The 10223-nt window shown below is 40.2% G+C and overlaps 1 protein-coding gene across 4 annotated transcripts in view; it reads right to left on the bottom strand.

Moving 5' to 3' along the window:
• Nucleotides 1–10223, bottom strand: part of LOC112467009 — a 324735-nt gene that overhangs the window by 232171 nt on the left and 82341 nt on the right. The window lies entirely within an intron of this gene.

The raw sequence follows: 10223 nt of genomic DNA, 5'->3' as shown, positions 1-10223 counted from the left end.
TCTCTCTCGCTCTCTCTCTCTCTCTCTCTCTCTCTCTCTCTCTCTCTCTCTCTCTCTCCTCTCTCTCCTTTCCACCCTCACCGGTATGTCGTTACAATTGCGCGGCGGGAAACTCTGGAAAAGTTTCCCGCGGGAGTTTGTAACGCCAGTAGCCGAGACAGCGATCCATTCTTGCCCTGTATCGCGTAATTCGTTTCGCGAGTATAATACCAAATGAATTCCGAGAGACTTCGCCGAAAACGTCAGAACGGGGGTATCGTATCGGAAGTATTCCGCCGTTATTGTAATCTTTTAAATAGACCTTTTATCCACATTTACGTTTCATCTGATTGTAAACTTTAAATTAGGTAGCGATCTATTTAACGGAACTGATTGCAAGTAAGGTACGTTTGCAAATTACGCTTTCCCCGACGTAAATGTACCGGAAGAGCGCAAAGGTGTCGCGTGTTCCGAAATCAGGGAGGGCACACTGTGTTCCGAACCATTCTTCTCATCTGCCCTCCTTCTCCGCCGCCGCGGAGGGCGAAGGTCCTGGCCGTTGGAAAACGCTGACTGGGAAGTAACTGCCCGGCAGTGAGGGACGTCGACGCTTTTTTTATGTGACACAAAGTAGCACTTTACCAAATGACCCGAATCTTTTTAGGGGTGCGACCGGCGTCATTGACACTGCACGAAATCGCGCGCGAGAGCAAGATCGGGAATTCGTTTCCTGAAGATTGGAAGCTCCTATAAAGGCTGCGTCGCGCGACGCCGAATTTCCCCGCCTTCAAACCTCTCACGTCCCCATTCGCAAATGGACGGCATTAATTTCATAGTCGAAAGTAATCGCGATTTCTTCGTCGATTTGAATGGTTATTCGAACAACGCGACGATTCTCAAAAGCCAGTTCGCTTATGTGTCAATAATAAGTATAAAATAACAAAGCAAAGGAACGCAGTTTTCAACAGTAAAATTAATAAATGATAAACTTACAAAGATACCGTAAAAAGCAAGACAAAAAAGAGGGACGATATCGGCATCTGTAAATCTCATCGCGTCGCGGTACTCGCTAAGGGCCTCACGACGTCGTTAGAAAAACGTGGGGCGGAATCGAGTCAATCTCTGGTGGCAAGTGCACCATTCGTTCCGGCGCGTATACTCGCGCAGGTATGCGCCGTGATATATCCGGTTTATAAATATTAAACCGAGATCACAGAGGGCTCGGGGGTAGGTATCATAACCTTAAGACGCCGAGCTGCGCATTGAGGAGGGGATCATAGGGGATTTGCGGACCGTATCCTCGTTCCGCGATATTACCCCTTACACCCTTACGTGCCGACTTACTGCTCGAGCATGCACACAGCTCCTTCTCTCGCGATATAACTCCGCGGTGTTATCCGCAGCATTATGGCGATGTTGCGCGTATGACGCTGTTGAATAATAGCGACACGGCCGCGTATTTCCATGGGGGAGAGGGTGGCAAACGGGGAGTCGTCCCGATTGATTTTCCGATGCGAATTGTCGAACTGCGAGAGGGGGACCGAAAGTTTCTCCATGGCGATTTCTCGAGGGATCGCTGACGGCGGCGTCTGGATTATGGCAAGCGTGTCGAGAGTCAATCGGTTGTTGAACGAATTAGAGCACGCCTCGGGACGCGGATTATATTAATCATGTCACCATCTTGTAACACGTACTCCTACCGCGTTCTTTAATGAGTCGAGAGTGGAGCCCAAATTCGATTTTCTTAACAGTTACTTTAATTATTAAAAATATTTTATCAACTGGACTGTGTTAATGACAATTAAAGTAATCATGAAAATTATTTCAATAAAAATCTTCATAATAAAAAATATTTGAATATTTAAAGATATGAATATACATTGAAGTTGGGAAGGTTTTCTTTAACATAAAGTAATTGTAAAATTTTAATGCAAACGATAGATTTATCTTACAAGATACATATAATAATATTCTCGAAAATAAGGGAATGATTAATACCTTTATACCCAATATTAAATTTATTACTTGTTAAAACAATATCAATATTGTGCACGAAATCGTATAAGAGAAAACGTTTCGCCTCCAGGTTTCATTTACATTGCCACCCGTCAAGAAAAGGGATTGAAGAGCCGTGAGAGAGTAAGTTTACACCCTAGTCGTGCGCACGACTTCTCCTTATTAATTACTCCAAAATCCAGAAGCTGTCAACGAGCCGCGGCTCTGCGGCGCACAGCCATAAACAGCCGAAAACAACCTCAACACGAATTTCAGAGGCGTATGTACATTCTAAGACGCTAATTGTATAAGATCAATCTAAAGTTTCATTGATTACTTGTCGCTCCTTCTGGCGATAGCAAACAACCTTGTTTCCCGATACGACATCGACGACGGTGGAGATTAAAACTAACATAATTTCGTTGATACCTGATTATCGGTAATGACGTTTATATTCTGAGAATGTAAAAGCAGATTACTTTCGCATAAAGGTTTAGAATGGACGATAAACGAGGAGATGTTTAAAAAGAACAGTGAGAAGATAATGGGCGGGAGAAAACAAAGGCCGTAAGAATGAGAAAGCGGAAGAGGACCGAAAAAAAAGATAAGAATTCCACACCCAATTTACCATAAACCCAGTGATTCCGTCGGCAGAAGAGTGGCCGGATATTACTAGGCAAAGCCAACAAGAAATGTTGGTGGCGCGCTACACGACCGCGAGAAACAAAGAATTTTCGGAAGCTGCATAAAAGTGAAACTAATAAAGCTATCTTCTTCTTAGAGAACTTTATATTTCATACTGGAGAAAAAACGATCTCGGTTTCTTTGTTGCTTTAATAATAGACTGAAAATAATATAAAATTGAAAAATTTGTAATTGTTTCTTTCACAATTTACCATAGATCATTTTCTCGTTTTCCTATAATAGAATATATATATATTCTACTATATAAAAAAAATTACATATATAAATATATTTGATATATTATTATAACATAGACAATATTAAAGTATTGTTAAAGCATAAATAATAACTAAATAATAGCTAAAGCATAATGTCTTTTGCAATATTCTCGTTACCAGCATAATTTTAACTGTTTTAAGGAGATGGAAGAAGTGTATGCTCATTTAATTATTGCTCATTCACACTTTTTTTCGGAGAGACACTTTTATAATTTTTAGCGATTTTACCCTCAATTACGACTGCGAATTCATGAATGCGCTATTTTGACTGCTTCTTTTTCCACCATCTAGTAGCAGCCCTTAAGGTGCCGCGGCGGCGCTTCCCACGGGAAAGGAACATCCAGGGTGTCCCTCCGGGTAGCGTACCTCGTCTCGTGAAATGTGATAATTAAAAAAGTGTGGTCTTTGTCTTCATTTACGACGAAATGAAACGTTCGCATTAAAAATTCAATTAAACGCGGCCAGAGCATCACGCCGGAGTAAGCTCGTGGCGACCTACACAGTTTGAGTACGAAAATGTGTATCATTGCGTTTTGCTAGCAAGACGAACAGAAATAGGAAAGCATAGAAAATGACGCGGAGATTGCGGCGCTAATTTTACACAACATTAGACTGTAGTTTGTGATGCAGCTCAGTCGTGTGAGAGGAGAAATCTGCTAAACTTTGATTGTAAGCGATTAATTGAAACTTGGAATGGAAACAGATTAACTAAATTTCAATTAATTTCAACCAAATCTTAGTTTAATCAAATTTTACTTTTGTTATTATAATAATAGATTAGAGCTGAGTTATGAAGATATTTAACGCGTGGAAAATAAAAATATGATAAAAATGTATGAAGCGTCCAGTCAAGTTTTCGTTACAGAAAAATCGAAAAATTCGAAGTTGTGATTAACGAAACTGGCAATATATCCCTGGGGAGGGCGGGAAAGGCACCGCATATAATCGCCCCTTTACTATCGGCTTTTTACGAATCCGCCCCTTCGATCCACGGTTAAAAATTAAGGATGTTGTACCGGCTAGATCAGCAAGAAGAATGATAAAGGAATTTCCGATGATAAATCATTCCTCGCTGAGAAGCGGCAAAAATGCTCGTCCACGCAAAAACTTTAAGACGCGTGCGGTTATCCGACGATAAATCAATTTTTCGTCATCGTCGTGGCGACCGTAACCGGATGCGCGATGGAAAAGGGGATCGAAAGTAGAGGCGGGGTTGAAAAATTAAACAAAAACAATGGGCACAGGCACAATGAGGAAATAAGCACCCATTGATAATGCCGCGAATTACGAGTCCGAAGCAACAATGGGATATCAGAATGGCTATTATACCCGGGTAGACTCAATTATTTTAAGCCACTTTTGTGCCGCGCTAATGAAGCGAACAAAGCCGAATATTAAAGCAACCTCCTATCCGCCATCCCGCTTCGTGCTTATCTCCTGTGTCTCCGACGCCACGCTAGTTTCTTCAATAAGCTCTAACCCACCTACTAGTACTGCAGCTTCAACCTCACGAAGAATAAATTTCAGATAATTCCAGGCCGTATCCACACTAATTTACTATAATAAAAAATAAGAATATGTGAGATTCCTATTATCTAACGTCATAATCCCATTATTTTAATTGGTAATTTATTTCTATGAGGTACATAGATAACATGCCCGAAACTTTTACTATTTCTATAGCTATTTTTCCAAATGGTTAAAATTATATTTTATCTTGTCTTAAATTTTTATTCTCACGATCCTATATACCTTACCTCCTATCGAGGAGTAAAATCTGCTTTCCATTTCAGAGTTATCGAGAGAATAATTTTATTCGCGGCCTAAGCCAAAGTTACCGCGATAATGTCTATAAATTCTCTTGGGACGCGAATGAAATATCCGCACTCGCTCGTCCATCCGGGAATAAAACACCAAGCAAAGCGGTCTCCGAACTCATGACTTTTACAAGAATGCCGTCGATATCGCGTCCGATCGAAGGTATTGCCCGGAGTCGTGTGAAAAATTCTTTGACGAGTAATCCCGCGACGACAAAAGTACTGACACTCGATACTATTCGAGAAGTCTCACTGCAAAAATCCCCGAAGACGACGAAAGGATTTCTCAGGTGAAAGCAAACAGCTTTTTCCGTTTCGTCGGGATTAATCGGCGCTACCTGATACAGAAGCCGCAGATGTAAAGGGCATTACGATTGTACATTCCTAACATCGGAAGTACACTTCTGATCATCGACATCTTTTTTTCCTTTTCCTGTTATTCCTTTTGCAATTCAAAATAGTATTAAGTAATAATATTAAGTAAAATAATATTAAATAAAATTAAGTAAAAATAGTAATAATATTTCTTAATACGTATAAAACTCTCTAAATTAAGAAACAAAATATTTTTATTAACTGACTTCTTTTTCTAACAAAAAAATCTTTTTTAAATGATATAAAATAAAGTGTTCTAGAAGCGGCAAATCTAGAGTGATCCTGTTTTTTATGCATTAGAAAACAAATCAAATTTTATATATTTGTAATTTTTTCGGCGACAGAGATGAAGATATTGTACTCTCTCTTTATAGTTAAAAAAATGATTGAGTCATTTGATGATATTTGATACTACTCCATCGCGTATGTCGACGTCAGAACGCACTTTCCCGTACAGCCACAGGAAAATCTTGTTAATTAGAGTTTCAGAGTGAAGCGCGAGACGTAAGATCAGCGAGAGAAGACTGGGGAGAGAAGCGAGAACGAGAGAGTTTCTTCTGTGAAATTCCGTAGACGTGACTTCAGCATCAAAAGGAAGAATAACTGTTGTACATTTCCGCCCTTTTTCCTTGCTATAGGAAAATTACATCCTCTTTAAAAACAGAAGGTACTTATCACAGGACAAAAGTACATATATGTATATATACCTATTAAGTTTCTGAAAATGCGCGAGATGTTTTGCGTTCTCGATGCGCTGCTTCATTCAATAACCGATTTTTTTAATATTAAAAAGTCTTTTAACCGTAGAAAGTCTCTTTCCTCGCTTGGTTACTTCTACGTGTGGACAAAGCTCAACTAATTAATATTGCATAACACTTGGTTATTCTAATAAAATATGTCCATGACGAAGATAAAAGAAAAACATTTCCGCGCTCGAGTTGAATAATGAAACAGGAAAGAAGCGAAATAAAAGAATCGGCCAGCAAAAAGGCACAGGAGGAAATAGCAAACGAAGGTAAAAGTCGTGAAATTCAAGATTTAACCCCATCCGCCAGTCGAGGCGACGAAAAGCAACCCCTCAGTTCGCTGATATGATAAACACCCGAAATGACAGCAGCATCCGCCCTTTACCTCGTCCCTTTCCTCAGTCCTCCTTGGCCCTTCGAGTTAATCACGTCAGGCGGACGAACCCTCTGATTAAAACGGCCCTCCGTCTCTTCTTATTATTATTGTTATTAGAGAAGGCGAATGCAGAGCACTTCGGGAGAACGGTCGGGAGAGACGCTAAAGCCGCCAGCCTGTATGTAGATACTATGCGTCTGTACGCGAATACGCAGACCTTCCTGATTGTCAGAATTTTCGAGATTATTAAACGGCTGATGAGTCGGGAAATAGTCTAACGCAGAAGTCGTTCCTTAATTAACTCTCATATCTCATGATCAATCGCGTATTTGTATGCATAGTCGAGAATTTTGTTGCGTATTCATATTTGGCGTTTTGGAAAACTATATGATCATTAACATTTGATCATTATCATTAACACTTTGACTGCCATGTCATCTGTATCTGGATGTCGTGTAAATTTTCGCAAAGGCCCTACCACTCATTTATGGGTGACGTACTGTTTTTATTTAAAGATTAAGACTAAAATTATATTAAATATTTAAGACATTAAAGAAACAATTAAAATAATATATTAGATATATTAAGCTCAATGCTGAAATCAGCCGTTAAAATGTTAAACAATTTCTTTTGCTGAATAAAAGTGATATTTTTTGATAATTAATTATTCTTTTTAACTATAAATGTATTTAGTTTTAATCTTAAAATATGCTTATATTATTGACAATATAAATCCGTACATTAAAACTACATTGGCAACATTTCGCTATAATTTAGTAAATACGAATTTGCTGCGCGTTAAAGATTTCGATGTAAATACTTAACGGGGCCATTATCGAGGTGATTACGCGTGAAATATGGTAGTGAGTGTGTCTCGAATAATTTAAATATAAGATTTGGTAAACGATTTTTCTCCTGTCGCCGGTTGCAGGTGGGTATTCGTTGTCGCACATCCACGCGCGCTCTCTTATTAAATCAGAAAATTCATTAAGGCCGAGGTTTGGATTACGCTCGAAGGCTTGGTGCTTAGCGAGAGGATGGGCTCCCATCGCCCATGGGCAGCGACGGGAAGATCGTAAGGATTTAAAGCCGGTCGTAACGAGGCGACCCATGTAACAAATTACAAATAGTGTCGTTGGCTTCTGACGAAGCGCCGGTAACTACTTACGTAGAAGTTGAAGAAACAACTTCTTTCGAGCTCGCGGCGACCCACCGGTCGTACTGGTAAGAAGATCGAGATATCGAGCTCCTCCTAAAGGAGCAAGGAAGGACCGAAGAACCGAGATCCGGTTGCGCGCCCAACGATCTATCCTCGGAGCGACCAATCATGCTAATAAACCCGCTGGGCATAAGTAATACGGAACGATCGTAAATCTTCGCGAAGTCGATGAATGCACGTGCCAATATCGATGCCGGGGAAAAGGCATGTGGGAAGGAAACGATCGGAGAATCTTTCGTCGGTGTTTGACTATAGAAACAGGTCTTCCTATTATCATTGACTGAAATACACCACGTGAATCATCTCTGCTCGATCATGTTCAGTATCGTATAATCGTGATACATTTGTCTTTACACACGCTTTAATATCAGTAGAAAATGATGAAATATTTCAAAAGACATCGTGTCTCCAAGTGAATTTGTTCAATAATTAAATTTATCAATATTCGCATTCAGTATTTATTTTCATGAAAAAGCATGAAGGTTAGAAGTTTAGTCCAGTTCATTCTTTTTTTTTTTAAGTATGCATTAGTATCAATGCTTGACATATTTTTTAATACGGATGGTATTCCGCAGGTTTTTAAGATCTGAGTTCGTTTACATCTAAGATCTGACTTGCAAAATCCTTGATTCGTTATGCTGCGATAATTCGCATTGCTGCACCTCACGCTACACTCCTCCAAAGACTCCTCGAAAGGGCTCGTCGCGTGCTATCGCGCACAGGTGTGCACACGGTCGAATGATCGGCGCAACAAGCTGCACGCGGAGAAACACGCAACTGAGACATTACATAACGTTTGCGATGAGGCAAAAAGAGACCGGGGAAGGCACTGTGAGCGAGCAGTGAGGCACGGAGCAGCGGAAGGAGGATGGACGAAAGAAGGGCGGAAAGAAATGGAAATAATGAGTTTGCACGACGCGACCGGGACCTGCCTCGACGCGTTATAAAACGAGTCCTACCCGCCGGCCAATGATTGCTTCCTTGCACGGGCTAATAGCACCCGCGAACGTAACGAAGGGTTATGTGAATCACGAGTTTGTTATTGGCTCGCTTAATGACCCGTCCGCTCGTTCTACCTGTCCGATGCGCGCCACGCCGAGCTGCCAACGATATAACCGGTCACCGCGTATGGAGTGCCGGTATAATCCGAATTTACACATGGAAGAGATACAAACGTGAAGATATACAAATGGATTACCTACAATGACTTCCTTTTTTAACTCTCTCAACATCATTTTAAAAAATTAAACAACTATATACTTTATAGGATGTGTAGTATATTTTTAGACAACTGTCAAATAAATTTTACTCAATTTCCATTAATTAATTTCCGATGTAGCAAATGTCTATATTGATTCGTAAACACTTGGATAAAATACTTTGGAAAAAACGTTTTCTCAATTGTATAAATTATTTGTAAATTATATGGAATAAACATAAATTTTTCACATTATTCCCCTTTTGTGCTTCTGGGATCTGTGCTTCTATTTCTCAATTAGAGTCTTTACAAAATTTGTGCACATTGAATAACGTACGTGTATAATTCAAGGAAAAGCAAACAAGAAGCATGATATATTGAAAATGAAAAGACTCTTGAATCATATACAACTCTTTTCTCGTTCGCTCGCTATATTATTAATGAAGCATAAAGCATCTAAAAGCAATGTAAAAAGTAATCCGAAAAAGAGAGTATCTTAATGGTAATTAGATCGTTTGAATTATTGCGTCATTTATTCCCCTGCACTTTTGTATTTACATTTCGCGAAAAATATCTAGGTCGCGTGCAAATGAGATGCACTCCAAGTTGGCTGCGAGTCAGCCTTGGACTTTAAAGCTTCACGGAACATTTTGAATGGCTCGGTTGCAACTCTAATGAGGCACTTGACCTGGCGTTGCGCGCATATGATTTGTTTCCGCAATATTCGGAACGTCAGTATGACATTAACATGACTACATCTTAACGGAGCATAAGAGTTATCTAATGTTCTTCGGAATAGCAAACTCTGGATTGTCATAATCAAGACATTCTCTTTTATAAAAAAGTGAATACTCAAAAACTAACATGAAGGCGCGTTGGACGTGTTTACCGTAAAACGATCTTGTCTTGTTCAAGTTTGAAAAGTAACTAACAATAAACCTTAAGTTATTCCACTACATTAATTCTTCATTTAGAATTAAAAATCAGAATTGGGATTTCGTTTATTCGTTCGGATTCAATCGTAAAGGAAACGTATCGACTTTCAAATGCTATTTGTCACAAAATCGAAATGTCGTTTGAAGCGAAATCCGTTGTAAGCCCTTTCAAAGCGTCGTAAAAATTTGTCGCCAGCTTGCCGCAGCCGTATTCTAGATCGACCGACGGTTTATGCGATATCGTAAAGACATTTTCTTTCTGCGTACAGAGTAGTGCCGTGAAAATTCCAGCACACTATCGCTGAGATGCCTTGAGAGATCCCGCGCGCTATATATCGCGCGCAGTTCCGGACTCTCCAACCAGAAATCACAGAAATAGTCCGGACAAGTTAGAAACTCGCTGCGTTTCGACTTCCGTGCAGTGGATGTAGTGTGCGCGCATTCCCGCCCAATAAATTAATCACGAAACTTTCCCAATGTGGAAGTCGCAAACTAATTTGTTGGTCGGCTCGGAAAGTACGCGCGCATACACCCCCCCACGTGTGTATATACTACGCGCGCCCGCGCGGGCCTAGAAGTATAATGGGTATGGATGGGCGCACGTGCGCGGATCCGGCGTAT

Source organism: Temnothorax curvispinosus, unplaced genomic scaffold (assembly GCF_003070985.1).
Source record: "Temnothorax curvispinosus isolate PA1 unplaced genomic scaffold, ASM307098v1 QBEX01016800.1, whole genome shotgun sequence".
NCBI classification, from domain to species: Eukaryota; Metazoa; Arthropoda; class Insecta; order Hymenoptera; family Formicidae; genus Temnothorax; species Temnothorax curvispinosus.
Note: the sequence above shows the minus strand (reverse complement) of the source record. Positions and strands in the feature narration are given on the sequence as shown.